Source organism: Camarhynchus parvulus, chromosome 17, assembly GCF_901933205.1.
Source record: "Camarhynchus parvulus chromosome 17, STF_HiC, whole genome shotgun sequence".
Classification (NCBI taxonomy): Eukaryota; Metazoa; Chordata; class Aves; order Passeriformes; family Thraupidae; genus Camarhynchus; species Camarhynchus parvulus.
This window is the reverse complement of record NC_044587.1, coordinates 1053708-1069617: the sequence shown is the minus strand read 5'-3', so window position 1 is coordinate 1069617 and position 15910 is coordinate 1053708. Positions and strand designations below refer to the sequence as shown.

Genomic DNA, 15910 nt, shown 5'->3' with positions numbered 1-15910 from the left:
GAAACAGCGAGGCCGGGGCGTGGACAGCGCGGTGAAACCACGGTGCTGTCCGAAGGACAGGGCTCGCCCATCGCGGGTGCCCGGCCTCAGGCCGGGGGGCTGGGCTGACCTTCCCCCTCCTGCTGGGGCTGGCTCCGTGCTCGCTGCCAGGGCACTTCAACTCGTCTGCCTTACAGCAGTGATCAGAAAGAAGAAAAAGCGCTTTAAAGTAGTATTTTTACTAGCAAAGGGCTGCATGGAAATGGTTAGAGCGGCAAAGGTGCTTTTGCTGGCACAGCGTGTTTCATTTCTGAGCTGCTCTAGGGCTGCTGTTCACACTGTGCTGTGCCAGCGCTGGGAGCTTCCAGTCGTACCAGCAAACATCTCCACGAAAGTTTGACAAAAGTGACAACAGTTGACAAAATAGGAGCAATTGCCTTGGTCCCGAGCCCCGCTGCTGCACAGGGACCACCGCGGCTGAGCCTTGCTCGTTTGGTTTGTGTTTATTGCCACGTTCGTGTTCACTTGTGAAAAAAAAACCTGTTGAATTTGAAGTTCAAATTCAATCTAGGTCGAGTACCCATGTCTTAATTTGCAGACTGATGATTTTCTATCCCAAAAGCTGGACAGATTTTGGAGCCAAACCCGTTCAGGCCGGTTCGTGCAGGAACTCGGCTGCGCCGCGCTTGAGGCCCGAGGCTGCGAAACGCCTGGGCCGGACCCGCGATGGGTCCCGCTCCGAGCCGAGCGGCCCCGGCCGCCCTCCGGCAGCCGCGGCGGGAGGGGATCCCGGGCCGGGGAGCCGGGGCGGGGAGAGTGGCGGGCGGCCCCTCCGAGCCGCGGGGCAGCGCCGCGTTGCGGGCCTGGGGCCCCCGCTCCAGGTGCGGGGCCGCAGGTGGCGCCGAGCGCGCACGCGCCGCCCCGCGCGCGGCCCCCGCCCGGCCTGCGTGGCAGCGGCGGCGCGCGCGCCCGAGCGGCGGCGCGTGCGCGGGAGCGCGGGGCGGCGCGCGCGCGGCGAAGTTCCGTGCGGGACGCGGCGCCGCTCGCTCGGTCCTGCGGGGCTCCCGCGCCCCCGCGCCGGCACCGCCGCGCCTCCGCCGCGCCGCAGGTGAGCACACGGGGCCCTGCGCTCCGCCGGGCCGCGCCGCGCCGCGCCGGGGTGTGTGCCCGCCCGCCGCGGGCCCCGGAGCCGCGCGGCGCCTCCGGGCAGCCCCGGCTGGGCCGCGGGACCGAGCGAGGCGGCGGGGGGATCGAGCGGCGGGGGCCGTGCGGGAGCGGGGGGTCCGGGCCGCGGGGCCCGCACGTGCCCGGGCGGGAGCGGGAAGCGGCCGGGAGCGGCACCGGGCGGGTCAGCCCCGCCGCCGCCGGACGGGCCGAGCGGCGGCCTTGCGACTTGAGCAAAGTTGAGACCGTGACACGAACACGAGCGTTTGCGCGCTCCGGTGTCGCTCGGAGGCTTTGGGGAGGTTTGGGGAGTTTCCATTTCAGCAGCAGCTCTGCTCCGAGCCCACGCTCCCCGTTCCTGCCCCGCGCCCCTCCGGGCGCCGCTGCCCCCGAGCCCGGGATGTGCTCGGTTGTCTCCTCGGTGGGGCTCCCGGGGCTGGCGCAGAGAGCCCCGGGCTGTGCGGGAGGCCCCAGACCCTGCCCGGCTGCTGTACGCTGGGGTGTCCTGAGACCCATCCTGGCCATTGCCCGTCCCGTTGCCGCTCCCTCTGCCGCGCTCTCTCCGAAGGTGGGGACCCGCGGTAACCCCGGTGCCGGAGGAGGATTACACATGGCTTTGGAGAGAGCACATGGTAGAGCTGAACTATCAAATACCATCTTTTCCCTCCAAAGTGTGATTTATGCTTTGTTAGAATAACGGTGAATTTCTGAGCCCATCTGTTTGTCTGCCTGTTCGCACACATGGAATAGCTCTGCCCATGGTGATTGCCTATGGCATTATTGCAGGAGAAGTAGTTTGATAGGAAATATTGTAGCAATTAGAAGTCCAGTGATGCAAGTTCCTGACACATTGTGGCTGTCTTGCTGTCAGTTGTGTGTCTCCTTTAAAAGTTCATTTTTTTTGTGAATCACTGTAAGCAACCGTTTAACTTCTGCAGCATTTCTACAGCTTTCACATTTGAGACATCTCTTGACATTGAGTCAAACTCTTTCCACTGTTATTTTTTTCCTGTAGACATTTTTTGTGACAGTCATATTCTGTTAAGCAACAACAGAAAAAAAGAAGGAACTGCTTTTAGATAAGACTGTTGCTGCCTGTTTCCTCTGGCTCTGAGTCCTAGACCTAAAAAAATGGGAGCTGTGAGAAACTTTTATTATGATGGAAAAAGAGCATCTTCTGTGGGAAGTGAGATTGTAGATGGAATGTGAGTGACTGCTGTCACCCCGAAGGAGTTGTCAGAGCAGAACCAAACTTTTGCTTTCTTAACACCTGCGATGTGTAAAATGTTTCTCTTTGTTTAATTTTCCCCTCCTTCCTCTGGAATTCTGTCTTTTGACAAACAGGTGTTTTGTGAGAGAGGATAGATGCATAATTGGAATGCTTTTATATACCTTTTCGAATTCTTCACTTCATTTTGTTGGGACAAAACCAAATGAAGATGAATAACTTGAACCCCATGCCCATATTGGGAAACAGTTTTTTTTTGCAGTACTTGCCCTCTATGATCCTGCCTGAAAAGTTTTATGTCAGTCTATAACCCTGAATTATACATTGAAAATAGTGAGCCTACACTGGCTTTTTCTCATTTCTTGCAGTTATTGAGGCTGAACTGGAGAAAATAGAGATTCTGATGCTTCTCATGCAGTGTATTTTTGGGCTTTATTCACACCTACCTGTTGGTCTGAAGGGCTCTTGCAATGGCTTGAAAGAGGTTTTTACATATTGAACAAGCTGTTGTTCACTCAGAGTAAAATGAGTATTTTTGTTTGAATGGGGGTAGGAGCCAGAAATGCCCATGTGGGCTTTTCTCCTGCTCTGCCTCTGCTCCCTTGGCTGTAAAGTGGGGGTGGTTGCCAACAAGTCCCCTTCCTGAACCCCTGCAGCTTTCTAGAAGTGTAAAGGATTAATTAGTGGATGTATTTTAGCATCTTTTCTTCCTTTATGTGATGCAAAATATATTTGACCTCAAGGCTATGAAAAATGTATAACAACAACCGACCTGGCAGAACAGAGCAACCCCTGTGGCTGCAGCAGCCAACAGCTGGGGCAGGTGGGAGAAATCAAATTTATTCAGTCTGAATTTAAAACTAGAAAAAAGGAACTGTGGCTGGGGGAGTGGAGGAAGTACTTGCAGGAAAATTTCAAAAATGAAATGACGAAAATGGAAATCTGGGCCTTGTAGGACATTTGCTTTGTCCTAAATGAAAGCTTAGATGTGTCCTTAAGGAAAATTAATTTAATAGCCTAACTTCTGCTTTAGTTTTTGTCATTCTAACTTGCTTTTCTTAGAGGTTCTTGTTGCAAAGGAGGTTGTTCATGGTGATCTTCAGCAATGAGAACACTGAGTACATGGAACCTCATTTTAGAAGCTGGGCTCACCTTCAGCACTGAACAAACCTGTTTCTAATTGCAACTTCCACAGTTTTACTACAGCTCAGCACTTGTATAGACAGAGTGGTTGTGATGCTTTGTATGGCTTGAGCACAGAATTATGGTTCTGGAAGTTGTGAATGGCCATTCTGCCCATGACACACACTCCTGCATTTGCCTTGGAAACTCACTGAACCAGTCTGTTTTACCTTTTATGGGCAGCTGGTGACTAACCCAGTGTACACCTCCCCAGGTGCTTGACTGGGGTGTTTGTAGGAAATTATGTGGTATGTGTCCTTGTAGCCAGTATAAATACAAGATGCAGGAAAAATCTTGCAATATTGAAGGCAAAAACTTAATAGTCATGCAGCTGAAATATACTTTGTGATGGCCTTGATACCACTTGTCACTGAAGATGCAGAAAATGCAGTGAGAGAATGGTGAGCTGCTCTGCTCCTGCTTGTGGGACAGGCACGGTAGCAGAGGAGGCTCTGTGCCTGTGCCACACTCCTTGGACTGGACAGAGTGGCCTTTCCCAGGACAGAATCACGTGGAAGTTAAAGGTTGTCTAAAATGGGCAAAGTGAACACTGTCCTGTTAAAGGCAGAGGCCTTGAAAATAGTTTTTTTCTGTTACCAAACGCTGTTAAGCTGTGTTTATTGTACTCACCCTTTGTAAAGCTTTCAGTACGAGCACATGCCAGTACTCAGGCAGGCCCTGCTGCTCTCCTGGCAGGTCAGGGAGCGCTCTGGGAGATAAGAGCAGCTTATCTCCAGCTGATGGGAGCAGTGGGGATGTGTCAGCACCAGGCAGTCTGAGTGGGCTCATGTCACTCAGCTGCTGGGCTGGAGGGTTCCCCTGGTGTTGCCAGGCTGGCATTCCCCATCCTGTGGGCTGGCTCAGCTCACTGTGAACTGGTGTAAAACCAAGGAGCCAAAAGGGGCTTGATTAAATCAGAGAGTTGAGGGCTTGGTTCTTTGTGGCTGCTGGAAGGGCAGGTGGTGCTTTCTCAAGCTGTGTCCTTGCCTTTTCCTGGGGTGGGACTGGTGCACTGAGGGATCCAAGCCAGCTTTTGGGGACTGGGATGAGTGCCCTGGGAACAGGCTGGACACTGGGTCTCTCCACTTGTGAATTCCATGTTTCACTGCAGAGCTGTGTCTTGAAAGTTAACTGGAGGAAAATGTAGTATCTAGGAGGTGAAAGAAGAGTTCAGTGTTCAAACTGAGAGGTGATGTTGGCCCAGTCAGTGTTTTTCTTTTTGAAGGAAAAAACCCAGAAACCAAAACATTTGCATGCAAAATCTAGATTTAGGTCTGACTTGAAAGTCATAGTGCTTTTTGGAATTGCTGCAATGTGTCTAAATTACATAGAAAATTAAACTGCATGAAGTACTTCAAAATTCTTTTCTCCCAGGTTTTGGGGGTGGTGAGGAGGTGTGTGTTTCTAAAGCCAGGCTGGGAGCTCTGTCTAGAGTTGGTTGAAATGTAGGATGGGTAGAACTGAGGTTCTGAGTGTGTGACCAAGTGGCAGCTCTATAGCCTGGAAGTAAAGTTTTGTTTAAAACCAGAAAAGCACAAGGGGTTATTTTTAATAGTGGTTCAAATGCAGAAGCCTGTGAAAGTGTCAGATCTTTTTACAGGTAGACAAGTATTTTTCTACCTTGACATATTTTTTATATGCACCTTGAATTGAATCAAGATTACTTCAAGTTCTAACCTGTGCTAAATATTTAAACATCTGGACTCACTGTAAGCGCCATTGCTGTCCAGACTTGAGAAGTCTCTTGGATTGTTTTTTAACATTTTAAAGTATTTTAGCAAAAACCTGCATTTTCTGTTCTGTTAAAACAGTATATGTAGTTTCCAGTGTTAAATCTTGTGACATGGCTTATAACATGGCATGATACAATAAATTGCAAATGATTTTACAGTGTCAGTACAATTAAAAAAATTAAATTTCTAAATTATTTACTTCAGCGTGGTGCTACTTTAAGTGTCTGCTATCAGAGATTCCAGGCAGTGAACAGCTGTCTGTCGCAGATGGGAGAGGAAAAAAACCCTTAGCTTCTTCCTTCTAAAAAGATTTCCATATAAACCCTGTAGTAATGTAATACAACCTTTTAGTCAAATTTGAGTTTCCTGTTACACGTTTAAGTGAACCGACAGCAGACTCATATCTATTTGAAACCAAGTGGTGTAAGTGAATGCAACCTTGGGAATTTTGTACTCCAAAGCATTCTTGAAACCTCACAGATGCTTGTTGAGCAGTCAGATGTATTATTTATTGCATCTTAAAAAAAAAAAAAAAAGGCCTTGCAGGTAGTTCATGACTTCTATAGTCTGCTGTGTTTTGGTGAGATCAGGTGGTATTGTCTGTCCTGTGCTTGCACTGTGTTTCACCCAAGAAAATCAGGTAGTTTAGAAACTATCAGCAAATCCATGTTTTTAGTCAAGTCCAGGTATAAGTCTGAAAAAAAGTAGGTTTAAGGTTGAGTGTTTTCTGCTGAGATCTTGAGATGGCAGAAATGGAGTTTTGCACAGAACTGCATGAAGTTTGGGATTATAAATTGGATGTACTAGTTCATTGTTCTATGAGCTAGTTCACCATGGCAATTATAAACTTATTAAAGCAGTTACAACATGTCAAATCACAAAGTGCAGAAGATGGTAGGATTATTCTTTTTAAATGACAAAGTTGTTGCTGCTGTTGGCATCCAGTATCTCCTTTATAGTGATTTCCTTGCTGTCTTTCTTGTTTTAACCCCTCTGGACTATTTATAGGCATTTTACAGTTCTTAATCACTTCTTAAAGTTTTTGTGTTTATTTGTTTTGAGTGACTTTGGTCTCCAGTTCTGGACTCCAACCTTTGAATTGTGCTTCACATGATGAATCAAAGTATGTTCCAGTCCATCCCTTGCCCTTGGACAGACCTTGGGCCCCCGTCTGGACAGAGCAATGCATTTGATTTAGGAAGGCAATTATTTTTGTTATTTTATCCAAGTACTGACTGGTTTGGGCTGTAGTGTGAAGCAGTTCTGTCTGTGAAGCTGTTGAGCTTTCCCTGTCGGAAGCAGTGGTCCCTGCTCACCTCAGCTCCCCGAGGTTTGATGTGGCTGCACCTCTGGGTGGGTTCATCCCAGTCCAGGGTGTAAAAGGCTTTTTTCTGAATTCAGCAGATGGATGGATGGATTGTTGGTATAACATCAGTTGGAAATGGTGTGTGTTGAAATGCTGATTTCCCAAATGTGGAGATGCTGCTGCTGCTGTTCCAGAAATCCCTTTTGGAAGTGAGCCCTCTTAGTGGGCAGGGACTGCTCCTGTTGGTGGCAGGAGGACATATGGGGGTGTATGAACTCAAACCTTCCCAAACCAGCCAAGCTGGAGGAACCAAGGGTGAAAAACCTGAGTGTGGCAGTGCAGGAGAAAAGGGCAGAGATTCCCCTCAGAGCAGGGTGATAACATTTTGCACTGCACAGCACCTTCCAAAACGAGTGGCTGTCAGAGTGTTCCCTCCAGCCAGGGCAGCACTGCCAGCAGACCTGAGGGACCTTCCAGGGGAGGTTTCAGTGTCTTGTTTCAGTGCATCCTCCCACCTTTCAGCCCAAGCACCCTTCGCTGTTTGATGTGGTGGGACTCTCTGGGACTGGTTGTGCTGTCCCTTTGTGGGAGGCTGTTGCCATCGTGCTCCTCCACGCAGTGTCTCCAGATGAATCACGGTCTCCTCACCACGTGGGTGGTATTGCAGGGACAGAAACCGCTCTGATAAGGGCTGTGACCCGGTCCCAGCTCAGCCTGCTGACAGAGCAGGTGTTGCTCCACGCCCTGGGGACGATTTGCAAGTCTTTCATTTTGCAGAGCTCAGTGACAGATCCTGTTCTCCAGTTACTTTTGTCGTTGGGTCTTTGGGAAGCCCTCTTGCTGTGAGGTGGGAAGTATCCACCAGCCTGTTAAAAACTCATGGTTTTTGGAGTGCGTGGAGTGGAGTTTAAAGTCCCTGCTGAGAGGAAAAGCGGGTGCTGGGTAGTTGGGACTGCTGTCTCTGAGAGCTGGGGTGCTGGGGGTGGCACAGCCTGAGCTCTTTCACCCCTGCTCGGTGGTGCTCACTTCCCACACCGCCGCTGTCTCCTGCCTCAAGTGGTCCAGGTTGATGTAAGTTCTGATTTTTCTTCTTTCCTTAGAGCCAACTGTGCCCTTTGACTTGGGAGAGTAACTTTTTCATTGGTGATTTTTAAACTGTGGAGTTGGGAAAGTCCCTGCAGAGGGTGCAGTAATTGGGGAATGCCCACCTACAGCACAGATGACAGCTTCAAAGTACATTCAATATGATCCTTTCAGGAATTTCAGTTGAAGTGTCTTGTCCTGTTCTTAACCTTGTGGACACTTGTTGCTGCCATCCTGAAAAGGCATGAGTTTTCTCCTTGTTGGAACATTTTGTTCTCTGCAAAGGTGTTCCTAGGAACACTCTGAATGTGAAGCCTTTCTTGGAGGGTTTGTGGTGGGCTCTGCTTCTTGAGGAAAATCTCTGTCATTGCAGTGAGGAGAGGGGGAGAAAAGCTGTAGGTATTTTAAGTTTCTTTCCCCAGGAGTAGGGTTTCAGGGTACACAAATACCAAACATGAACACAAAAATTCCTTCATCTTTCATGGAGTTTCTGATTAATTCTTTGTGCTGCTGGTGTTTCATTAGCTCTTCTATCAGAGTTGTAAAAAAAGAGAGTCTCAGAAATATTAAATTGTAACAAAACCCCCCAAGAAACAATTGAAAGGTTTTAAAAAACATGACTGTATTTTAAGGGACCAAGTAAGTCACAACCGAGTGTCTGTGTGCTGCCCTGTAATCAGCTGGGAAACCCAAGGAGTGACTCTCAGCTGTCACTGTATTAAGAAGCAGTGCTGCCTTTTGTGGAGTCTGTATATACTGAACTCAGGGCCATGGAGTAAATATTCTTGCTGTGTGTTCATAATCATTCTACTTAGAGTAAGCGCTTCTTGGGTGGGTATTACAAACCTGTTAATCTTTACGGTATTTATAGGGTAATTTTTAACTCTCTTGAGCTCTTTACTTCCTTGTGGGTCAATTACTCAATTTATAACTTTGTGTCAGATGTAAGAACTTTACCATCCAAGAGTAAACAATGTTGGGGATGGTTCTCTACCTGTGTTTGCACTTAGTTCTTTCTATATTAAGGTATGCAATAACTTATTCTGTGACTGACTTATTGGGATTTCTTTTAGTTCCCCTGGTTTGTGCTTTGAAGTGACTGTAATGTCTTATTTTAGCTTTTCTGCTTCATCACTAATGCAGGAAGAGGAACTGTTCTGCTTTTGCACTTGCTTTGCCACGTGGCTTCCAACTTCCCTGGTCAGGCATAGCTGCACCTGGATTTTGCTGGACTTGAAAAATTTCTTTTGATGAGTTGTAGTGTGTTATTCACAGGCATTAATAAGGTGTCAGCACTGGGGAGATTGGGAAAGAAATGCAGGCTGGGCAGGACTCTTGTTTCCATGAGTAAGCTCATGGTTTTTAATAATCTGATACTACTGAGTTTATGCTTCAACACGGAAGCTTATTAGAGCAATAGAAAATTGTTACAGAGGGCAGAATACAGTGGGAAATGTGATTTGTGTCTTATACAGAGCTTGCACATTTAGTTATAATTTTCTTGAAAGGTTAATTCCCAGCTTCTCTTCAGAACATTCTGTGCAGGCCTTTCTGTAGGGAAAAAAATTGGACCAAATTTAAATAGACAAGTCTTGTGAATCCTGAAAGAATTTGGGCATTTAGCCCAAATTTAGGAAAGGGAGAGGTCTCTGCAAGAACTTCATTAACCCTGTCTGTCATCAAAATAAGTAATAAAAGTAGCTCTGCAGACATTGTAAAGAACAGATCTTCTTTGTTTTACCCTGTGGCCTTGATCTGCAAGGTACTGGTGAATGAATCTTGTTCTTTAGGGACAGCTGTGCCCGTGTGGGAGGGGAGATGGAGATGTGCTGCATGCGGGGATACAGAAGGGGGAAATGAACTAAAGAGCTGCATTTGTTTTTGGAAAATTTCTGCCATCAGTTGCAGGTACGCAGGAATGTGCAGGGAAGCTGATTTTTATTTAGTAACAATATTGATAATGCAGTCTCACTCACTCACTTTTCCTCCCCAGTTATGTTGGGGTGGAAAACCCACAGATGCTATTTCTAGCATAGCTATTTTTGTAAGTAGAGAAATGTTAAATATTTTTACGTGGAGAAGAGTTTCTGCTTCCGTTTGGCTGTTGCTTGCAGGGTCCAGATGCTGTGAAGCACTTCCTGTGATGCCAACATCTGGCTGCCTGCACATTTTGGGTAGAGTTTTATGAGGCGGCTTTGAAGTTGCTTTTGGATTTGAATCACATGAAAATTTGGATTGGCTAGGCTGCACAATTCTCAGCATCATTTCCTTTTCCTTCTGATTATGGGAAATGTAAATACTTCAAGCTGTTGTTCTGATGTTTTGAAGTTGAGGGAACATATATCTCTATTTTCCTCCATTCCTTTTCCCTGGATTAAAGATATAATTTGAGTCTTTAATAGCCAGCAGCGCAGCTGTAGAGAGAAGCTGCATGAGCAGAGTTGGTTCCAGCAGGTTTTGTGGATTTTGAGCCCATCTGACATGGGCTTGCTCTCGTACTTTGATCTACCTTTCTCAAACATTTCAGAAATTACAGCAGTATTTCAGAAGTATTTTTGTGAGGTTTGCTTAATACTTCTTGAGTGCTTGGAAGTGTTCTAATTAAAAGATACTTATAAGTGCTAAGTGGTGGTGTTTCCAAACATATATGTACATAAAGATTTATAGAAAACTTTGTTAAACTTTCTGAGGATGGGCTGGGCTGAATGGATGCCACATTCAGGGTTTGGCCCTGTAGAAGCAAAGCTGATTCAAATATTTGTTTTTGAACTTTGGATCTTAGTTCTGGTTTTGTCTTACCAGCTTGAGATGGTCTGTTCACTTGTGCTCCTGCGTGGGATGGGTGGTCACTAAAGGTGTCTGACAGGATCCAGCTGTGGAAGCAGTTTGGATTCTTTGTTGTGTCTGGTAGAAACTTATTTTAGGGGTTGGTTTAGATTGAGGGGTTTCACCATAGCCTCAGAACAATCCATCTGCCCGAGTGCCTGAATTTTGGCTCTTCTTCTTGACAAGGGTTCTTCAGGTGTTGCAGGAGAGTGGAGCTGTATTTCAGCTGTCATTGTCACCTGGCTGGGGGTGCAGTGAGATGGTTCCTCCTGTGCCAGGAGCCAGCCTGGAGCGGGGGTGGTGCTGCTGGTACAGACAGTGTGTGTTCCACAGGATGGGACTCATTTCAGTTAGCATTTAATGATGTGAAAATGTCTGGCAGTTTCTGTGAACATTTACGTTGTGAATATATTTCCAGCCTATATTTAATCTTCCCTTCATCAGAAATGAATGAATTCCAAGAAGGATAACAGAAGTGTTCTTAAATAATTTGGCTTCGTGTTTGAAAGCTTTATTGCATTATAAATTAAAACGTGAGCATGTTGTCACATGCTTGGTAAGCAGTACAGTAAAATTCCAGGTAGATTTGCTATGTGTTTATTTTTGACATGTGTTTCATTACCAGCAGTGGTGGCCTAAGAGATCTGGCTCTAATGGTTCAAAGGTGATGAAAATGAATACAGTGAATTTTCTGGAGGGCTCAAAATTGCAACTGCAAGCATATAAGTTAAGGTTGGCTTGTTACTTTACTGAAACACACCTAAGTGAAAACTGGTAGGGGAAGAATGCAACCTGCTGTTGCTGTACCATGGTCACAGCATCACCTCTCTTCAGAGGAAGTATTGTCCCTTTAAATGCTGCTGACTGCTATCCATCCTGAGTTTTGGATGTGAATATGTATTTGATGTTTACATCCTACACAAACATCACACATAAATATTTACATGTAGTATTTACTAAGAAATTGAGTGCAGTGAAAGAAGGGGTGGGAATAGTCCAGTTAAACTGGTGAGAAGGAACATTTACCTTAAAATATGAATCACCAAGTGCTCTTGGCACTGATCCTGGAGCTGTTTAATAGAAGCCCTGTGAAACCATCCCTTGGAATGGATGGATCTGCAGAGCATCTGAAATGTGTCCAGAAGACTGAGACAATTATGTTTTTTGGTTTAGGACCAAGTTCTAGGGAGCTGGTACTACAACACAGGAAAAAACCGACCAAACAAAACCCAACCCTTAACTCAGCTAAAGCTTTTAAAACTTAAAGCTAAAATTAGAAGTCAGCTGCCTGCCTACCTGGTGAGAGATGGGCACTTGAAATGTTCTCTCAAAAGTGTTGTATTAGCTCAAGTGGCATCCTCAAACACAGTGATCCAGCCAAGCACACTCTGCCCAACCTTGCTATTTTCAAGCCATTGTACTAGATTTTTCCCCAAACTAGAAGACAGAGTATTTGAAGTTGTAATGTTGCTTGCTTAGAATGGGAATACAGACCTGAGCTGGGTGTAGGTAGTGATTTGAAACAGAATGGGATGTTTCATACAGTTAATTATTGGCAGGAAGCATTTGTTTTATTGACATCCACAGAGAGATGACTCTGCGTAGCTTTAAATAGTTGACTTAATGTCATTTTGCTTCTAGGTATGGAACAGTGAATTATGGTGTCTGTCACAGCATTTGTTTAATGAGTATCAGTTGTTGACAGGGTATGAAAAAGCTCCAGGGCTTTTCAGCCATTTCACTAAAACATTCTCAGTTAGGGGATTTGGGGTCTTTGAGGAGCCCATCCCTTACTGGCTGTTGAAAATCTGGTTTGCACAAAGTCTTAACAGAAACCCATCTGCATCTGCTCTCAGGGTAAATCCAACCCTCTGAAATGTGAGGTGTGACTAAACCACCATTCTTCTCTTCCGTGGTCAGTTTGTGACAAGGACCCTCATCCTTCCCAGGGGGTTACAGATTGCAGGTAACTCACACTGTAATGTTTGTGTGTGTGACTCTAGAGATGCAGTTTCATCGTGATGCTAGGCCTGAAATTCAGAAGCTGTTTCTGGGTGATTTACTGGACTCTGTTTAACAGTTTTTGCTTGAATTCCCTTAGTGCAGCCAGAGCTGTTGATGAGAGAGGCTCCAGTCCCTCTCACAGGGCAGGGGTGGCCGTGCCATGACCACCACCCTCCACAGGCAGCTCTTGCTGGGCAGTTTTTTACTGAATCACATTCTCTAACTGTGCTCTTGCAGTGTTCTCTCCTCAAGCATTTCAGTGCCATTCCTTGTGTTGTTTCGTTTAACATTCATATTCTTTTTTTTTTCAGTGTTGGCAGGTGTGTATTTCACATTAACATGAGGGGTTTTTTGGATGTTAGACTGCTATTTGCTTATGGTAATTTCCAGTCATCATAAGGTGACTGTTGAGAGAGATGAGCAGAGAGGAAAAAAATTGTCAGGCATTTACAGTAAATACTCTCTGCTTTTGGAAACGCTGTCAGAAGTTTAATTGTTAGGTTCAAGTAAGTTTGTCATGTGCCAGACAGAATCAGTCTGCTGTAATGAACGGGTTACGCACTTCACCAGCAAAAAGGGAGAGTGAGAAACCAAGGGATGCTCAGGATTTCCTGTCACCTTGCACTGCAGAAGGAACAGGGTAGGCTTTTTAACCTAGCCTGTAATTAGGTTTTGCATGGAAGCATATATTACTGTGCTCGCTTTGCCAAAGCTCTTCAGTATGATGGATGAGATTTAAAGGTTGATCTGACTAAATTGCAATGAGAATACTAACGACAAAGATATTTCTGTTGTGAACTATTCCTACCAGGCATCATAGCTGTGACAGAAATGGTGTAAAGTAATGGACAATAAAAGTCACTCGAAAATAATACTCTCCTAGGATTGGGCTGCCTTCCCCAGAGCACCTACCCTGAACCACAGCGATAATGTAATCATAAGCCCAGATCATCATTTAAATATATACGTAATCTCATAGAGTATCCTGGCAGATTTATTTTATGAGCAAGGAAGAGGAAGAATATTATTGGGCAGTAGAGAGGAAGAAAGTGGTGCTGATGTGGTTGTGTTTATTCTGTAAAACAGTTTGCATTGCTGCAGCCTTTGGGGAGCCTGCAGTGAGCAGCACAGTGGCTCCAGGAGGAGTGGCAGCCTGGCTCCCAGGGCAGCACATCCCTGTGGGTATCACAGCCAGCTGGGGGCCTGCTGGGTGTGCCCTGCTGCATTTCAATCTCTGGCAACTCCCTGCGTGTGGTAAAAGATGCACGTTTGTGCACTAGGTGAAGTCGTGTACTTGGCTGGTTTTAATCAACTTGTGGATTTCTGGAACCATATATGACTTGCTGTTTTGTTTCTATTTGTTTTACACAAGATACCCAAACAGACCTGCTTGGCTCCCCCACAAGTCCCTGTGTAGGAGGATAAGAGAGGCATACAGTAACTGAGGGGGGCAGCAGATTTGTGTATGTGACATATCTGTGCTTTAACTCTCAGTTCTGTGTGTGTGTATCTGTGTGTGTGTGTGTGGTGGGCAGCAGCAGGGCTGAGCACAGGGCACACAGAGCAGCTGCTGTGTCTTGCAGGAAGGTGAAAAGTGCTGGTACAGAAAGCAGTTGTAACGCTGAGCACAAGCTGCTGCTTTGCTGCCTGCTTGAGAGGGGCACGGTCCTGTCATGTTGATTATACATCTGGGAGCAAATAATTTGGCCTGCAGTTGAGTTGGAGGCATCCTGAGACACATGGTGATACCCGATCAGACTGGGCACAGCTGCTTCACCAGGAGCACCCGGGGCACCGGGGCGGCTGGGACTGAATGCCAGGATGCTGATGAGGTTCTGCTCCCTAATGAGTGTCTTGTAACTAATGATCCTGGCCTTTGCTACCAAGTGCCCTGGGCTGTTCTGCCCTGAGAATCCCACCTGTCAGGTACCTGCGAGGTATCAGGGGTTTGATGGGATTTTGTGTTTTGCTCTCTACTGATCAGGTGTATGGACACTGGTACCCAGAGAGGAATTGCAGCTGGGGATGTGGCAGGGGAGCTGATTGCACAAGAGAGTTTTTGTTTTCCTGTATTTGGAAAAACCCCAGGTTACCTGTGAGTGCTGCTGCATGGAGTAATAACTGTACAGCAGTAAGGTGACAGTAGTGTGGGAGAAGGAGCTGTTCATCCCATGTGGGTCGTGGCCATTTTTCCTGTGATGGTAATGGTGATCCTGTTCTTTTATTCACTTTCTGGAAAGCTGTGTGATGCTTCATGCAATTTAAAGATGTTTTGATTTACAGTCATAGTCAAGACTCAGTGTGAAAATGTGTGATACTGCAGAACTCTGTAGGAAATTTGGAAGCAGGAATAAAAGGGAAAGTGCAGAGCTAAGACAATGCCAAGGAAAACAGGCCAGTGTTAAGAGTGTACCTTGTACCTTTTCTGCTGCAGTGCTGTGCCTGTATGTTGTTGGCTGCTATTTGAAGATCCTCAGTGAAGCCCCTTCCTGGGGATTCCCCTTCTCTCTCCCTGTGCAGTGCCAAAGCCTGGAATAGCCAAGCTGACAGCCTGGGCAGGACACGCTGTCCCGAGGTGTCAGCGGGCTCCGTGCTGTCATGTGAGCTCTGCTGGATCTCTTTTCAAAGCTGCTATTTTGTTCTTACTCCTTCCTCTGCTTCCAGCTGCAGCACTTCAAACACGCAGTGCCTGAGTGCAGCTCCTGCCGTGGGCTCCCCTGGGCTGTGAGTCCCTGCCCCTGGTGCTCCCTCACAGCAAGGATTGCTCCTTGAGTTTCCTTAGGGCCCCTGGGGACTGCCCAGACTGGGCTATGATCAGGGCATTCAGGTTCCCATGTCCAGAAGTAAATCAGTAAATGCCTGCCCTGTTTTTGAGCGTTAGTCCTTTGGAAGGCAGGACACAGTGGATGCCCAGTTTGATCAGTGTCAGGCTGCAGACACTGCCTGGACATGTCTCTGTGCTGGGAATGTGCCATGGCCAGGTTCCTGTGTTGGAACCAGGCTCTGCTCTGGGCGTGTGGGCTTGGAAGAGAGAGAACATGTGGCTCTCCCTTCGAGTAAACTGCCTTTCTCCAGATCTAGAATAATAAAATAGTTAAGATAGTTCCAGCAGTATAACACAAGGTAGGAATTTCATAGGGCACTTTAATGTCAGTATTGAGACATAGTTTTATCTAGGTATCTTCGCCTGGTTACTAATAAACCTACAGATGCTTGAGACTGAAAAGATCTTAAAATCAAACTTCTTCATACTAGCAGTGATTCTCCTTCCCCCACTGGAGTTTCATGGTACTGACTTTGAAAAACTGTTTTTATTGAGAGCAATCCATGTGTTCACCTGTGTAATGTAGCAGGAACTGCAGCTCTTTTGTCAGAGTGAAGGTTCATTTGCTTGAGACATGAGAA

The 15910-nt window shown here is 46.5% G+C and overlaps 1 protein-coding gene across 2 annotated transcripts in view; it reads left to right on the top strand.

Moving 5' to 3' along the window:
- The first annotated feature begins 982 nt into the window (after positions 1–982).
- Positions 983–15910, top strand: part of NEK6 (NIMA related kinase 6) — a 44531-nt gene continuing 29603 nt past the window's right edge. The window contains exon 1 of one of the 2 annotated variants that reach the window (XM_030961153.1): positions 983–1087. The gene's annotated coding sequence lies outside the window, so the exon portion shown is untranslated. The remainder of the gene's footprint in view (positions 1088–15910) is intronic. The other variant, XM_030961154.1, reaches the window with a different exon arrangement.